Raw genomic sequence first — 18,127 nt, 5'->3', positions numbered from 1 at the left:
TGGAAAAAAAGCTGGGGGATCGTGCTGCTCTGCCAGCACTTTGGACAATGAACTAAGGCACCTCTCAGGGTCTAATGTGCCTCTGGTGAATTTATACTTCCCTGTGGTAGCCCACAACAGCCTTCTGTTAATAGGCTGAGTGTGACAACTGATGCATCTGCAGAGGACGTGTGATGGCAGCAAGGTGAGGAGCAGTCTCCTGCTGTTTGTCCCCCTTACTATGTGCTGAAACACACTAACATGGCACAGATAATAAACAGCACAACTGCAAAAAGTGGCCAGCAAACCAAAGATAAACCCACCTTCTGAAGCCAGGCCTAAATATATATTTTTTTTTTTTTTTTCTGGCAGGAATATGTAGTTTAGACATGCAAAGATTAGTACAGGTTTTTCTGTCAAAGTATTACCAATCACAGCAGTGAGTTTTACACAAAGAAACATGGAGGTTTGGCTGGACTTGCAAAGGTTGGATGAGAGGTGCCAGGAAAGCCACATGTTGTATGACTGTGCTACAACAAAGAACAGAATAACAAAGCCCAAGAGACTGTGGAGCCATGGGATGGTCCTGCAGCTGCTCTTTGGCACTGATTGCTTTGATGGATGACTTTGAAGGGCTCATGCTGAGAAAGCGCCGAGCATCCTCCTGATTCTCCCTGGCAGTCCCATCACGCTCCTCTTCCTCTCCTTCCACATCCATGAGCAAGATCACCAGCACTGACAGATCTCCACCTCCAAGAGCCATCAAGCCAAGATGTCTCTCAAGGGACAAACAAAGGGCAAGAGGACTTGCTTTAAGCTTACTCCTGAACAGAAATTCTGAATGTCTGCCAGCCATCACCAAGAATAAAACACCATTTTAAATACTTTAAAATGTATTTATTTTGCACCACTCATCACCTGCCTCTATTTGGACATTGAGCCATTGACCACAACTCTCTGGGTGTGGCCTTCCAGCCAATCTCTTATCCACAGAGTGGTCCATCTGTCAAATCCATGCCTTGTCAGTTCGGAGACCAGGATATCATGGGGGACAGTGTCAAACACCTTGCACAAATCCAGGTGGATGACATCAGTTGCTCTGCCACCATCCACCATCTCTGTATCCTTGTTGTAGAAGGCCACCAGATTGGCCAGGCATGACTTGCCCTTAGTGAAGCCATGTTGGCTGTCACCAATCACCTCTTTATTTTCCATGTGCCTTACCAGACTTTTCAGGAGGATCTGCTCCATGAACTTGCCAGGCACAGAGGTGCGACTGGCCAGCCTGTAGTTCCCAGGTCTCCCTTTTTCCCCCATTTTAAAAATAGGGGCTATGTTCCCTTTTTTCCAATCAGTGGGAACCTCACCAGACTGCCATGACCTCTCAAATATGATGGACAGAGACTTAGCAATTTCATCCGCCAGCTCCCTCAGGACCCTTGGGTGAATCCCATCAGGTCCCATAGATTTATGCACCTTCAGGCTCTTTAGATGGTCACGAACCTGCTCTACACCTATGGTGGGGGGTAATTAATTCTCCCATTCCCTGCTTTCACCTTCTGTGGGCTTTGTGTTGAGGTTGGAGCACTTGCCAGAGAAGACTGAAGCAAAGAAGTCATTGAGGACCTCAGCCTTCTCAATACCCTGTGTAGCAACCTCACTTGTTTCCTTCAGGAGAGGGCCCACACTCTCCTTGGATGTCCTTTTCTCCCCAACATACCTAAAGAAGCTTTTCTTATTGTTCTTAACATCCCTGGCAAGATTTAATTCTAGCAGGGATTTAGCTCTCCTAACCTGATCCCTAGCTGCTCGGACAACCTCTCTGTGATCCTCCCAGGATATCTGCCTAGTTTCCACCCCCTGTGCGCTTCCTTCTTAAGTTTGAGCTTTTCTAGGAGCTGCTTTCTCATCCATGCCAGCCTCTTGGAGTTTCTCCTTGACTTCCTCTTAGTTGGGATGCAACGCTCTTGGGCCTGGAGAAGGTGATCCTTAAATATCAGTCAGCTTTCATGGGCCTCTCTACCCATCAGGATGTTATCCCAAGACACTCTCTTGAGCAGATCCCTGAAGAGGCTGAAATCTGCCCTTCTGAAGTCAAGAGCAGTAAGCTTGCTGTGAGCCCTCCTTGCTGCCCCAAGGATCTTAACTCCACAATTTCATGGTCACTACAACCAAGGCTGCCCTTAAGCTTAATGTCCCTCATCAGCCCTTCCTTGTTGGTGAGAACAAGATCCAGCATAGCACCTCTCCTTGTTGGTTCCTCAATTACTTGGAAAAGGAACTTATCATCCTTGCACTCTAGGAACCTCCTGGATTGTTTGCATTTAGCAGAGTTGTTCTTCCAACAGATGTCAGGGTGGTTGAAGTCTCCCAAGAGGACCATGGCTTGTGAATGTGAAGCTGCTCTTATCTGTCTATATAGTGCCTCATCTATATTATCCTCCTTATGCAGGCGACCTGTAGCAAACCCCCACCATGATGTCACCTTGGCCTTTCTTCCCCTTAATCTTAACCCATAAGCTCTCTGTTGGCTCCTCATCCATCCTCAGGGAGAGCTCCATGCACTCCAGCTGGTCTTTGACATAGAGGGCAACACCCTCACCTCATCTCCCCTGCCTGTCCTTCCTAAAGAGTTTATAACCCTCCATTTTGACGTTCCAGTCATAGAAGCCATCCCGCCAGGTCTCAGTGATGCCAATGAGAGCATGTGGGCTGTGGAGTGATGGCCAGGAGAGCCTAGAAGGCTGGCTGCAAAGCAGTGGGTTTAGGAGAGGGATTTGGAGGAGGAAGGAGAAGTTAAACGATGTCCAGGTTCAGGTTTCAATGCCATAAATGACATCCCTGCGTTTTACATTCACAGAATTCCTCTCTGCAATCTCTTATCTTGTACCAGTGGTGTGAAGCTCTACAGTGTCAGTCACAGAAAATCTGCCCCATAGCTCTCTTGTATGACTGGAAACAAAGAGAAAAAGTGTATTTTCACTAGAGGGTAACTCCCATGTTACTTCCCTTTTACCACCGAGCCCAGCAGAGACAAAGCCCACTCTGCAGGCTTGGTGTTGGAGCATCCTTGTCCACGGGGTGACAGTGCCCTGGCCTGCCAACACCCTGTCTTCCATCTCTTCTCGGGACCAGGACAGGACCCTGCACTGGCGAAGACCCAGACTCATCTGTCTTTCTCCCTCCAGCTCTGCCCTGCCTTGCTCACCTCTGGCCCGAAGTCCTGGCTGCCCAGACAATACAACTTCCTACTAAAACTGAGGATGCTGCCTCCGTTTTTGCCCAGCTGAAGGCAAGATGTAGAGTAAAAGAGATTTAGAGAGCTTCTTGTTTTGACTGAAAATATTTGCATTTTTAGCCAAGCATCACTCAGGGGGTGGGGGGGCTCTCCACCCATCCCACCTTTCTTCTGTGCCGTTTTACCCTGTAGTGTGCGTTCCCCCAGCAGCAGATGGGAGCACTGGCATTCCCACCTACAGCTGGCATGCTGTAGAAACTCAGGTTTCACTCATATTTGCAACGACTTGCTAAGCAGATGAGCCAGCTGTAAGACAAAGTCCTCCTACCCATACAAGTGTGAACTGCAAATGGTATCTTGAGTTTTATGATTTTATTTGGATTACTAAACATCCTGCAATAAATACTGAAACTACCTGTATACATGACTCAGCCTTTGCAACAAAGGCAAGTTCTTTCAAAAACAGTTGCCTTTTGACACTGACATTTTTCCACTCAACATATATGTATTTGTGTACCTCATAGTATGTGATGGTAGGCCATATGCAGACAGTATTTGGAGACCTTCTAAAAACAATCTGAGAGATTGTTTCAGATCTTCAAGAAAATAAGTACCAGCACGGGAGACAACGCATCTTTCAAAATGTTCTTTTTAAGGGTGAGTCACTGGGAGCACATCAAATGTGCAGGAAGACAGGATTTCAGGGACAAGCTACAAAGACCAGTCAGAAGGATGATACCTGCCCTTTTATTTCAGAGGAAGTCGGGGGTAGACACTGACCTGAGCTAAACTGCTCAAAAGTAGCCTTCTCTGGGCTTATCAATGTTCAGTGAGCTTCCACAGTTTGCAGCAAACAGCCAGAAACATGGGATAAAAGGGTAGATGAACTAGATTATCATTTCTGTTCCAGATTCACCAGCAGTACCAACATAAATTATAGCAGACAAACCTCGGAGATTTGGATTAAAAGAGCCTGAAACAGGGAGAGTCCATGGATGAACTCTACTGGGGAGTCACTTTTGTGCGCCATGGCTCTGCTGCCAGTGGGAGACCAAGCCATAGTGGTGTGGCTCCCAGCTGCCTGCCTGGGAGAAGGAGGGTCCTGTGGCTTTCTGCTGCCCTCCAGCAATGCCAGCAGGCCAGCATGGACACGAGTATCACCTGGCTTTAGGGGCCACAAAGAAACAGAAAGTCCTTCCAACAGAAAGTCTTGGCTTCCTCACAGACCTTGAGATCAGGATAAGAAGTGGTGGCCATACCCTTCAGGGAGGCAGGGCAACCCCAAATGGTGATTAGGAGAAGGGGTTTATAACATTCTCTGTAATTATCTGTGTTCTCAAAAGTCTCAAAATCATTGATCCTGAAAAGGCAGGCTGCCAAAGCTGTGGAATAACAAACATGAGATCGGTGGTTCAGCATCTCCCCGAGCCAGACACAATTTTACAAGCCCAGAGGTTCCCAAGTCCTCATCCCCCCAACACATTCCTGCTAGAAGGAGATCTACATTTCACATGTAAGGCATAAAAGTATGTCCAAAGGATTGCATTTAGGAAGTACTGCATGTGGGGAAGAAATAGCCCAGCACTACTGCCTACCTCAAAATAGGTCTCCAGGGCTAGGGACAAGCTTCACAGATAAACAGGCACAGGCTTGCTTTTCCACACCCCCAAATATCCCCTGCAGTAAGAATTAGACATGAAGGAAGAAGGGATATAAATGAAATAAAACTAGTTAGAAAAGTGGGAGAATCCCACTTCCTCTTGGAGAGTAACCAACCGAGTGCTTTACTGTTTTATCACAGCCCCTGCTTTTCAAAGACAGCCCTGACCCTTCCCCCCTACTTTGCTATCACAGCATCCCATGAGAGCCTGTTTGTAAATCATCACTAAATGTCTCTCCTGCCAGCAGAGGGGAAGCAATGACAGCTCCTCCCTGAGTTCCTGCGTTTTATGGAATAACAGGGTATTTAGGACCAGCTTAGCAGCAGAGGAGTCAGCGCTGTGACAGCAGGGCTAGACACAGGTGGCACAGAGGTGGCACCTGTGTTAAGGGGCCCTCCTGAGCATACCAGAATTTAGGGAAAAGGCGATTGCAGTTTTAACAGTAGGAATTTTGACCAGGGAACAGATATAACTTCTGCTCTGGCCTTAACAGCCCACAGTGCTCCCTTCAAACCCCACTGCCACAGCCCCCAGCTCTGCTGTTAGGACAGTAACAGTCATAAGAGAAGTGACTTGCATTTCACAGCACTGACCCAGCTCAGGCTTCCCAGCTGGTGTCAGCTCATCACTTCGCAGAGATACAGCCCTGCTCCAGTGTCAGGTTTCTCCCCAGTCCTAGTCTGCTTGACATAAGCCACTCTTGATGCTATTTCAGTATGTTCCCTCCATCTCTCAGCTGGCAGAGCAGAGAAGCACAGGTATTCTTTTTCTCCAAGACAAGGCTGAGGTCTGTTGTTCAAAGGAGAGACCGGTTTTAAGGTTATACTCAACACATGACTTCAAACTATGCCAAAGATCTGCTGACACTTGGTCCCAGCTCCCTAGGCTGGTCCAGGTTATATTTTCATCCATCCCTATCTTGAGAGTCATTCCTCCAGGACAGAACAGAGATTCAGTGTTGAAAGATAAAGGATTGAACCTTAATGTATTGCAGTTAAACAAATGTATTGGGTGTGAGGCCAGGAAGGTTTTCAGGCAGTCAGGGATTACCTGACCTAGTCAAACCCCTGCTTAGCACTGGTGGCACTGGTGGTAACTCTATCCTTGAGCTTTTTTCCTCTGCCATTTTTTCAGACTTCTCTCTGTTTTCCTTTCATGTCTGTCTTTGTGCTGTAAATGCTCTTTAGGTGTATAGCAAAAGCAGCATGGCTATTCATTTCTGAGTGCCAATGTCTTTTTTCTTCTCAAAGTCAGATGAGAAGAGCAAGTTTTCTTTTTGGACATTTTCCAGGCAAGTTCTTTCCCGCAATCCCTCATGTGAGATTGACGTAAGCTTAGGGGAGCACAATGCATGAGAGAGATGCAGATACTGGCAAGAACAACAGCTGGAAGCACCTTCAAATCAGGCAGGAGTTGAATGGATGCATTTTAAGCTATGATGAGGGATGCCATCCACTGTGATATTGTGTTCACTGTACTAATCAGCAGTCTATTAGTCTTTCTGAATTATCACTTCAAGTAGCATCCTGAGAATGCCACCCTGTGTCCACATGTGAAGGGTTGCATCCCCCCTCCCGTCAGGTTGTTCCCCAGGAGTCAGCCTGTCTGAGTTCAGGGAATGCAAAGGAAGAAAGAGCAGACAACAAATCCTTTGGCCACAGAAGAATTCAAAGGCTTTGACCTTGTCACTGAAGGGGCTGCTTTGCAGCAAGATTTGTGTTTTGCCTGGGCTGCCTGAGGATACACATCTCTCACTGTGAAGTGCTATTGCCCTGCAGTCCAGACTGGGCAACATGGATGGACAGTTCATGGCAGCAAACTGCATCATAGGAATCTGATACCAGAATCTGGGGAGAAGACAAAGATTTTGGTGCTTTCTTCCCAAATTTCCACCCTGTCTCCACCTCACCCAGCCAAGCAGAACCAGCCCCCAGTCTGGAGGGGTAATTCCCAGTGACCACAGCCATCAGGTCTCATAGCCAATTTCTTGGGCTTCTGGCAGACTTTAATGTGAAATGTGTCCAGAGTGGTTGCTTGTTCCCAGGAACTGAAGTCAGCCATTTTTCACTTCCATAGAAGTATAAATGCCTATTTACCAAGACAGGAGCCACCCAGTCAGGCATGAAGAAGGTGACAACTCTCCCATCCTTTCTCCTGTGACTTCTTAGTGTGTTCCCATGTGAAAGCCTCTTTATGCTGACATTCACGTGTTGCACCAGGCTGGAAATCGAGAAACAAAGCATCTGAAGGGGCCAACTTGTAGGTCAGAAGGCTTCACCTTTTTCCATCTTGGTGGTCCCATTTAATTCTTTCTGTGGCTTCACAGCTGGTGAGCATTTCTGAGGGGTGTGCCTGTCCAGTGTGTGAGAGGCAGTGAGGTCAGGGCCTCTGCTCTCTGGCCCCAGGCTGGTGTGGTTCTCACTCCTCCCCTGGCCCCATGCACTGCAGGAACTGGGCAGGGGGGCAGAGAAGGCACCTGAGCCATTTCCTTCTAGTTTAGGGAGGAAAACGTGCTGCAGGAAGGAGAAAGTTTGCAGAGGTAAACGGAAGGCACAAAGGGACAAAGACACAATAACAAGGTAAGAAAGGAGAGCGCATGTGAGCACAATGTTAAGTTCCAGGATGTCCTCTGCATTGAACAAGCTCTTTGGAGTGATTCCCCAAGCCCATCACAACTTCCTCACCCCCTCTTCTACTTTACAGCACCACACAAATCTGTTTTTTATCCTTTCCACATCAACTTTCATCTCCTTTATGCTCTACCATGAAGGCAGGGGACTGACTCACCTTTTCTCACTGGAACCAAGATACCCCTTCCAAACCAAGGCTGACTGAGGGCACACACATTGTGATATGCCCAGCAGAATAAGAATGGCAAGGCAGGGCAAAGAGGAGAACTTTACATTATTGCAGAACAAAAAGGTTTTTAAGAAAAAAAAAGAAGAAAATGGTGGCATCCAAGCATCGAGCTGGTGCCTTTCCCATGACAGCACTTTCACTTAGCACTTGAGTCAAGGCATTGTTAGCTGGCCAGGTAATGCTAAAAGGAGTGAAATTATTCTTCTTTTTGCCAAGAGGAAGAGCCAGCACATCTCCTGGACAGGGAAGAAATAGGAGGATGTCCATGCAAAAGCTGTGGACCTCCCAGAAAAGAAGAACTGGGATTTTTAGGAGGAAGTCAGACATGAGAGGCGCTTGGGTCCCCCATGAGGAAATACTTCTTGGTCAACATAGCCTGAGGGGTGACGTGTGGAGGAAGACAGGCTCCCTGTTCCTCACTGTGTCAGGAGACCCTGTGGCAAAATGCCTGCGTATGAGGGAATGGCCTTGCTGATTTAATCTTCAAAGCCAGTAAGTTTTCTCTCATTGCTCCACCTACCTCTTTTATCTGTCTTGGCAGCTGTGAATAAATGTTTTTATTTGCTTTTTGTCTTAACCTGTCTTGAATTAAGTATGATTTCACTGTAATTGGATACTAATGACTCGTTTCTTTCCAAAGGATGTGGTAAAACTCCACGTAGAGCTTGGGGCACCTTACTCTGGGTTGCCAGCTTGTTCTCCATAACATCCAAAGCATTACTGAATGCACCCTCCCTCAGCTGCAGGGCCTCACTGGACCCACAATAGCCAGGAAAGAAGCGTCTTCTAGGGATGAGAGCAACCAGGAAGATCTGATTCCCAGGGGCTTCTGTGGGGTTTGTTGGTGGATTTGTGGTCTTGCACCATGTGCTGAGCAAGAAAAAATGAGAGAATCCGCCCCCCCCCCCCGAAGCCTGAACTGAACCAGCAACTTTGTAAAAAGCTACATGTATTTGTAGCCTGCCTTCTCTGCCAGGAAAGCTGTCAAAAGAAGTTAGGAGCAGCCACCACAGGTAGGCTTGGCATATTGTCAGGTGCAACCATCGTTCCCTACCTGCCCACACCTTTCTATCAGCCCTTCTTGTTTCCAGCTCTTACTTATACTGATCCTCTCCTCAGGCCACTAGCCTGGTTTCCCTGCTCTGGCTCCAGCTTCCTCTAGGTATGAGGATGGCTCCCTCCGCAACCAAGGTTTTGCCTCAAATCATTATTCTTAGCTGCAGCCCTGTCCTGGGTTCAAGCAGGGCCTACCTCTCTGGGACCTGCTTTCCAAGTGGCAGGGCACCACACCACTGCTGTTCTTGCAGGCAGTGCGTGCTCCATCGGGGAAAACACAGTTGCCTTGTTTGCTCAGGGCAAATCTGTTAGAAATGCCTGGAAATCCAAGAAACTGCCCTTTTCTAACATTGTCCTTCATTCCTTCATGGCAGCAGGAGTAAAATGCTGGGATCTCTGAACGAACACATGGAAGCCCTCCATCCTGCCTGGCCCAGGCATGTGGTGGATCATCTCTCTGGCTGCCAGCCGGAGGAATAGGTGTAAGTCCAAGCTGCCCAACTGGAAAAAGGTGCTACCTCCACCCCTGCAAACTTCTGCTTGCAATTACATTCTTCCAGTTGTTATACACCCACCAGCTATTTGGACACATTCACCCCCTTTCATTCACTTTGTGTTTTTTCAAGATTAATTCAAGGGGAAAAAAAACAAAACCCATCTGCAAATGAGGAGCTATTTGCAAGTCTCTGCTTATGAAGGAGCTGCTCCTCTCTGTGCTTAACCCCCTGCACTGGCCTGAGGCAATCAGTAGGAATTTGTCCTCATCTTCACCGCCCACCTTAGTAGCACATGCAAAAAGTAGAGTAAAAAAGAAAATAAAGAGGATGGAAATAACAGACTGAAAGTGAGGTGTCTGTGGAGGCAGACAATGGCTCTACCTTTCACCTACTGGATACCTTCTCCCCTTCTCACACCTTGCTCTCACTTCATGTCTTCTGGTTCATTGTCTCAGCAGGACCCTCCTCCTTCAGGCTGCAGTTTGACAAGCCACTGCAGGCATCTGAGCTGCTCTGGCCAGCAAGATGGAGCAGCCTATGCCTCTTGCCTTCCTTGTGCTGGCCCTGGCTGCGAGGTCTGGTCTCCTCCTTTGCACCAGTGGAGCTGATTCACCTCACTGTACATTTAGAAAATTACCCACTTCTTTGCTGGATAATCAAATTGACCCAGGTGCTGGGAGTGTCCACAGTCTACCAAAACACAAAGGCAAATTCTGTAGTGGAGAAGAGGGAAGGAGATGTGAGATGGCCTTACTTTGGAGCAGGGAGATGCTGAACTGGCTCATCCTCCTTTCAAACTTCACTCTCATCATCCTTGTTATGCAGAATACAATACCTTCAGTACCCCACAAGATGGTCCATGACTTGAAGGAGTGCCCACAAGCAACTCAAGCCAAAAGCCATCACTTATCACAGTAGTCTGTCCAAATCATGGCTGCTGAGGGTGATGTGTGTTCAGGTAGGGCTGCAGTGACTAACGTCTGTCTCCAGCAGCTCCTGGCATTTTCCCTGGCAGCAGGTTATGTGAATCCCACCCTGATCCTAAGGAATGAAGAGCTGTTTGTTTTTTGTTTGTTTTCCCATGCTCCCTAATGTTCAGTGTTGGCTAACTGGGTTTTGGGGTATTTTTTTGCCTAAAGGAGCTATGGCTAAATATGCATTTGTTTGCAGTAGCCAGGCTCTCTCTGGTACAGACCTGTTCATGAAAGCCTGAACGGACATGTGCCAGGCCAGAAATCCAACAGGAATCCAAAGTTATCATCAGAAGGAACCCAGCAGCTCACTGACACCCAGGTTATTATCAGTGATGGGCCAACATGTTTGGCAGCTGTAAGGTCAGCAAAGGGTTCATAAAAAGCAGGCAGCAAGCATCACCTATGTGTCCTGAGACTGAATCCAAAATGTTATAAATCTGTGAGGTGTTCTCTGGTTCTCCCTAGAAAAGCAAAACTTACTTTGCATCTGGTTGATAACAAAAAAACTGGAAAACAAGTTCTGGGATGTTGTGGCCTTTGCAGAGCATTCCAAGTGACCAAGACCACAGTCACCAGAGCACTGATCTCCTTCCTGAAGCACCAACATGGTGTTTTGTACTGTTTCAAGGGCAAAGCCCATCTTGGTGTTGATTCTGACACCATTGAAGAACATCGTCCCTGACACCTGAGCTGCAGGAAGAAAATATGGGGTACAGACCACGAGTAACTCAGAGGCTGGAGCAGGAACCAACATGCAGACATGAGTCAGGCACGTCGTAATGGGAGAGGTTTCGGTGTGACAGTAGAGTGGGGGTTACCTGGAAGACAAGGTGCTTGGTGGCTTCAGAGCTGCCCTTATGCCCCTGAATGGATCAGCTCAGAGCCCCACCACACAGCCTCTCCCAGCCGTGCAGGTCTTGCTTGTCTGCTCTGGGGTCCTTCTGTTTAGGCAGGCCCAAGTGTGGGGTGAAGGCTACAAGGCTCTTCTGCTACAGCATCACGGAAGCTGAGGCTGATCCATCTCCTCCCAGCAGCTGCAATTCCTAGTCCAGACACCATGGGAGCAGACAGGCTCTGCTGGCCCCAGGGGCTGCTGCGGTTTGGGGAAATACAGTTTATGAGCAAGGGGGCATGACACAACTCCCAGCATTTGGGAGCTGGATGGCATTATGATGTTTTTCTTTTTTCCTTTTGGCATAGATACTGCAGCAGGTGACACGATATGACTTGTTCCCAGCTTGTAGTTGCAAAATGCAGTATCATCAGATATAGAGCTTGGACCTGGAGTGCTGGTGGGAAAATGGAATTTCCACTGAACAACCACCTCCTGCTATAGGAGAATGTACTTTTTTTCCCTTTCAGAAACAACAGTGCAGCATAGATTAGGGGTAGGAGCAGCATCAGGGGCCAGACACTTGAGGACCAGGTGTGGTAGTGCAGATCCCCCCCTGGTCTCACGGGGCCACACTGTGATGTCAGCACCAGCCAAGGTTGTTCTTGCTTTAGTTACAAGGCAGGTGGGCCCAAGGTTGTTCTTGTTTCAAAAGCAAGTGCAGTGGGCTGCGACCATCTGGCACTTTCTGACCTTGCCTCCTGGGAGCAGTGAGTTCAAACAACTCAGCACTTTCCTGTCTGAGTGCAAATACAGTAATTTGGGGTGATTAGGCACCCCCTAACCATACCCAGAACTTTGCTGGCTAGGAAAAATACCTGAGACCCCTTCCTGCTCAGACCACAGCTCACTCTGAAAGCTGCCAAATACCTGACACAAAGTGAGGACACAGTGAAAATATACTGGCCAAAGTCAACCACCTTGTGACCCTATAAATATTGATCCTATAATGAGTCCCTTTGGAGATCTCTGGAATTGCAGCAGGCTGCTACCTCGTGCATCGTGAAGGAAGTTTTCCTACCTGAAGGAAAAGGAGTGAGTAGCTCACTACTTTTCATTTTGCTGAAATAAAAAGATTGAATCATAGTGGGTAATTTACTATAATTCAGTAACACAGAGACCAACTGGAAGGGTGTTTCACTACAGCTCCTTTGTGTGGAGTGTGAAGATCATTAGGTACCAGCATTGATTAACATCTTAACATAGGTGAGCATCGATATCTGTGTGTGTAAGCAATTCCATTTAGAAACTTTGTTAAACCTTCAATTGAATCACTATATTTGAGTATAACCAGTTGTGGATTATTGATTAGTTAAGAGCTGCTATTAATTAAGTATTGCTAGAAGATTATATAACCTAATTTAATTACTTGTTACAACAGTGCCAATCAACCTCAAATTGCTGCTATTCCAAATCAGCCCAGAACCACAATTATGTGTTAAACCTCTAAACCACTGAAATCCCTGCACCTACTCTTCAGTCATAAACTGCTGACCAAGCCTGGGATGAGGAGTGGATTCAGCTGCACCAAGACTCTCTGAGGATTTTAAAAAGCAAGGGGGTCCACTCTGCCCCTTGTGACTCAACGGGAGGGTCTCCCTTCTCCTTTTCTGCTGATCCCTGTGCAAATCACTCCAACCCGTCCCCGACTCAGCCTCCCCTCTCTCTGCACAAATCCTTTCCTCCAATCGCCCTGTAAATCGCCCCAATCCAATTCCAACCCCTACACGTTCCTTCCACGAAGGAAGCGGACCTGGCCACCCAACTCCATCAAGTTGCGCTTTCACTGATCTAGGTTAAAATTACCTTTTCCTCCCATTCTACTGTTGTTGGTGATTCTTTAAGGGACCCAAAGACCTTCCACTCTTGTTCACAGCACCGGGGTGCGCAGGACTTTGCTCCTGACCCTCAGTACCAGGGTTGGGCGGGGCCGGGGGGCGACCCCAACCCCCAACACCGCCCGCGCTGCCCCCACTGGCCGCCAGGGGCCAGTGGCGCAATGGATAACGCGTCTGACTACGGATCAGAAGATTGTAGGTTCGACTCCTGCCTGGCTCGCTCGGTTATCTCATTTTCTTTATTTTAACCTGGATTAACTCCAGCTCCAAAAAGATTCATTATTATTGATATTACTAATAGTAATTCTTCTTCTTCTTCTTCTTCTTCTTTTTCTTTCTTATTATTTCTTATTATTCTTATTTCTTCTTCTTCTTTTTTTTCTTTCTTATTATTTCTTATTATTCTTATTTCTTCTTCTTCTTCTTCTTCTTCTTCTTCTTCTTCTTATTTTAAAATCCTGGCAATTACATGGATTTTTCCCAACCCCGCTGGGAAAAAAATAGCCAAGAAATAGTGATGTTTATAAGAATAGTCAAGAAAAACTAAACTAAAATAAACAAAAACCAAATGAAAACAAAAATAATAGTAAAGAAATAATAATCCAGATGTATTTATTCAGATAATTCAGATAATATTTTCAGATACTAACAAAATCAGGAAATATGCTTTCTCATTTCCAGTGTTTTCCAACTCTTTGATCAGTGGGATATCTTGTCTATGCACATGCCACGTACCTCAGATGGCATCCATTGTCACGTGGGAACATCTTCAGCATCTTTCCTTTGAAATTGCTCTCCAGGCAGTCTGAAAATGTTTAACCTCATAGTCTTAACTCCCCTGTGATTTATTCTCTCCCCTCTTTTTCTTGGATCAGGTGTGTCACCCCCTGTACCCATCAGGACTCTTAACAACCACTGATCCATCTGTTTTGCCTGCCCACCTCACTCTGTTGACCCCATGTATCAGAATGAGGTGTCTTATGAGCAGGGATTTTATAATCTCTGGCGTGTTTAGTCATTAAGTGATACAAATGATTGACTAGGATACACACACAGCTGCTTGTTTGCCCTTGCTGGAGACAAGATACAGAAATAATTAAGCACTTGCAGGTTACCAGTCATCAATATTTTCCTCCTAATTAAGTATTTAGCAATCTACACTACCATGCAAGCACAGAATAGGCTGTTACTGTAGTAAAAAGCATGTAGAACATTTAAATATATGAGCATGTCCTAGAAGAATGGAAATCTGAGCCAAGCACTTACATTAATGCAATGGGGCCAAAGTTCAAGAGGAAGAATAGTTGTTTAGCATATAGGAAGTCCTGAGACTGATACTTACATTTTCTGAGCTGTTTCTTTTTCTTTCCTGGCTTTCATTCTGATGTACCTTTATCCTTTTATTTGTGGGGTGTTTTTTTGTCGTTTGTTTTTGTTGTGTTTTTTTCTTCCTTTCTTTAAACTGATGAGTAACACACTGCATGCATATCAATATTTTCTGGGTGGGGGAGAAAAAATGTCTTGGAGATGGAGACTGAGGGGGAAAGGAGATGGTCCCTTCTCCAGAAGAATGGAACAGAACAGAATAGTTCAGTTGGAAGGGACCTACAACAATCATCTCTCCAACTGACCAGTTCTGGGCTGACCCAAAGCTAAAGCATGTTGTTAAAGGCATTGTCCAGACACTGACAGGCTTGGGGCATCGACTCCTTCCCCTCCCTTCCCTCCTTCCTCTTCCCCTCCCTTCTCTTTCCCCTTCCTGTTCCCCTTCCTCTTCCCCTGTTCTGTTCTGTTCTGTTCTGTTCTGTTCTACTCTACTCTACTCTACTCTACTCTACTCTACTCTACTCTACTCTACTCTACTGAGTACAACTGGCTGACAGGACAAGAGAAGAGAAGATAGGAAAAAAAAAGCAGAGTGTGAGTGCTGGCCCAGTTATTTACTGCATCCTAGGCGAGCCCACATCCCTCTGAATTAGACCCCTTCTGTAGACAGGAACTCTGTGCCCTCTCCCACAGCTCCACCTTCTCGATCATCCTGCACACCCCTTCATGGCACAACCAAAGGCCAGGATCAAACAGCACATCTGCCAGCTCAAGTCAAGAGACCGTGGAGCACTTCTCTCCACTCTCATCAGCCAGGGTGCTCAGAGCCCTCTTCCATAAGGGTTATCTAGCATTGTATAAAGCAAAATCAGCAAGAACTATTTAGCACCATGTAAAGCAACATGCAATATGAGGAGAGCCTCTCCAGAGCCGAACTAGCACCCCAAAGATCACCCTGGAAAGAAGACCTAATAAAATTAGCCAAGACTGAGCTAGAAATATCTAAATTTTTGGCATCACACAGGATAATGCCTGATATAAATATAACTAAGGAATTCCAAAAGCATCACTGCAACATGGATTTCAATGTTTACTGCAGGGTTGTCACATTTTTGTGGCATTTACTTCCTCCCCCCAAAAAAAGGAAGCCCTGCCCGGGTGGCACCACTCCTGCCACCAGCAGGGATGCTGGGGCAGCCACTGAAACACTGTTGCCCTCAGACAGAAGCTGCCGAGCACTGTGCCCTCAGATGTGCCCTTTCCTCCTTTTAAACAGACATCTCCCAAGTTATCCATTCTCCGGAAAGCCATCGGGATACGACTCCCGGCGACTGCCAGATGATCATGAGCACGAAGTGGAAAAGCGAGGGGCTGGAGGACGTGCCAGGCGTGGCGGGGAGCCCTTTCCTTCTGCTGCCTCTCAGCAGTCTGCAGGCCCTTGTGTCCTCACCCACTGCTGCCCACGGCCGGAGCAAAAGAAAGAGATTCCGAACCTTAGCAGCACCAATGAGCTACCTACCTCCGTTAGCGAGTCACAGCCACACAAACCACGCTTTTACAGCAAAATGGTGCCGAACCCAGAGACTGTGGCTCCTCGGCAGCGGTGGAGCGTTCTCAGGCCCGGGGATGCCCTCTCAGACCAGGCTGCGGTGGCTGGGGAAGCCTTCCTCGCCCTCCTGCCGCTGAGCTGATCCCCACACGCTGCAGGACGCGCAGCGTTCAGGCACGTCAACAACGCTTTGGTGGTTTTGTTGGGGTTTGTTTGGTTGGTTTTTTTGTTTGTTTGGCTTGGTTTGGGTTTGGTTCGGGTTTTTTTAAACCGCGCTTCATGCCGCTGCAGAGCAGGGCTGCGCTCACACCGCTCAGGGCGAGGAGGGGCAGCCACAAGGCCAGCGGCAGCCTTCCTGGGGGCCCCGATGCTTCCTCCGCTGCCTGCAGGCACCCCAGGGGGCTCGCTGTGCCCCTGCTTGTCGCGTTGCGGGGGCGAGTTTGCTGTCACAAGGCAGGCAGCTGAGGAGGTGCGGGCGTGGCTGGTTTGCAAAGGCTCGGCCGGGTGTTGTTGTAGAGGCTGCGTGTTGGCAGCGCTGCCTGGGGAGACAGCAGAGCCCAGCGCTGCGCCTGGCGCGGAAGCGGTGCTGGATGGGGACAAACTCAGGGGAAACCAGTCCCCGTCCGCCCGTGAGAGCCGCAGCGGCGGGAAAAAGCAAGTAAAGCCACACGGGACCCGATCTCCGGGCTCCTAACATCTACCAGGAGCCGTGCGCTCGGTGCCCCGCAGCAAAGCACCGCCCGTTTTGTCCCCTCCCGAGCCCCCGCACCCGATTCCGGGCCCCGCCGAGGGGTCAATACAAATCAAATTCCTGCGGGAAGGACAAACCATTGAAAAAAACATGGCGTCTCCTTCGAGCCGGAATCGAACCAGCGACCTAAGGATTCCCGCGGGCCGCGCCTCTACAGTCCTCCGCTCTACCAGCTGAGCTATCGAAGGGGCCTGCGCACTGCCGCCCCGCGGCCGCCCAGTGAGGCGCTGGGGCCGCTGCGCATGCGCAGCGCGGGGCGGCCGCAGGCGGGGCTCCGTGAGGGCGCGCGGGTGGGGAGCGCGCGGCATGCGGGGCCAGTGGCGCAATGGATAACGCGTCTGACTACGGATCAGAAGATTGTAGGTTCGACTCCTGCCTGGCTCGCGTGGCTTTTGGCGCGTCGGTTCGCCGGCTTTTCAGCCGCCCCATGAAAACGGAAAGCAAACCCTCCCGGCTTCTGCTCTTCCCCAGCGGGTTCCGTGGAGTAGGCTCCAAAACACCGCCATGCTCACATGGGAACTTGCGTTTTGTCCTACCTCAATGGACATCCCGAGTTACACCTTCTCCAGAAAGTCTTCCAGATACCACGCTCAGTGACTGTCACGTGATCACGGGCATAAAGTGGAAAAGCAGGAGACCCAAGGACTTTCCGTGGCGTGGTGGGGTGCCCTTTCCTTGTGCCAAGAAGGCACAGTCTGTGGATTCCTCTCACCAGTCTGCAAACCCCTGTGTCTTGACCAAGTGCTGCTCCCAGCCAGAGCAAAACCAGGAGGGGCCATTGCAAACGTTAGCAGCATTAATGAGCTGACACAACTTGAGGCCACTTCCTCTTTTCGTATCATGTGTTACTAGAGAGACCAACCCCCACCTTGCTACAACCTCCTTTCAGGTAGTTGTAGAGAGCAATGAGGTCTCCCCTCAGCCTCCTTTTCTCCACGCTAAACAACCCCAGTTCCCTCCGCTGTCTCTCTCAAGACTTGGGCTCAAGACCCTTCACCAGCTTCACTGCCCTTCCCTGGACATGCTCCAGCATCTCAGTGTCCTTCCTGTAGTGAGGGGCCCAGAACTGCACACAGTGCTCAAGTTGCAGCCTCACCAGTGCCGAGTACGGGGGCACGATCACCTCCCTAGTCCTGCTGGTCACACTATTCCTGATGCAGGCCAGGATGCTGTTGGCCTTCTTGGCCACCTGGGCACATGCTGGCTCATACCCAAGTGGCTGTCACCCAGCATCCCCAGGTCCTTTTCTTCTGGGCACCTTTCCAGACACTCATCCCCAAGACTGTAGCGTTGCTTCGGGTTGTTGTGACAGAAATGGAGGACCTGGCACTTGGCCTTGTTGAACCTCATACAACTGGTCTTAGCCCATCAATCCAGCCTGTCCAGGTCCTGCTGTAGAGCCTTCCTACCCTTGAGCATATTAAAACTTCCACCCAGTTTGGCATCATCTGCAAACTTACTGAGGATGCACTCAATCCCCTCATCCGGATCATTCATAAAGATACTG

At 48.5% G+C, this 18,127-nt stretch overlaps 3 non-coding genes across 3 annotated transcripts; 2 read left to right on the top strand and 1 right to left on the bottom strand.

Moving 5' to 3' along the window:
- The first annotated feature begins 13,141 nt into the window (after nucleotides 1-13,141).
- On the top strand, nucleotides 13,142-13,214 carry TRNAR-ACG (transfer RNA arginine (anticodon ACG)). Its single transcript has one exon. It is a non-coding gene; the product is annotated as a tRNA-Arg (tRNA).
- Nucleotides 13,215-16,718: 3,504 nt separating this feature from the next.
- On the bottom strand, nucleotides 16,719-16,808 carry TRNAY-GUA (transfer RNA tyrosine (anticodon GUA)). The gene is given in 2 exon segments: nucleotides 16,719-16,754; nucleotides 16,772-16,808. It is a non-coding gene; the product is annotated as a tRNA-Tyr (tRNA).
- Nucleotides 16,809-16,931: 123 nt separating this feature from the next.
- TRNAR-ACG (transfer RNA arginine (anticodon ACG)) lies at nucleotides 16,932-17,004 on the top strand. The gene has a single exon. It is a non-coding gene; the product is annotated as a tRNA-Arg (tRNA).
- The last annotated feature ends 1,123 nt before the right edge of the window (nucleotides 17,005-18,127 follow it).

Source organism: Apus apus, chromosome 2 (genome assembly GCF_020740795.1).
Source record: "Apus apus isolate bApuApu2 chromosome 2, bApuApu2.pri.cur, whole genome shotgun sequence".
Lineage (NCBI taxonomy): Eukaryota > Metazoa > Chordata > Aves > Apodiformes > Apodidae > Apus > Apus apus.
The sequence above is the reverse complement of the archived record's forward strand: the minus strand, read 5'-3'. Positions and strand labels throughout refer to the sequence as shown.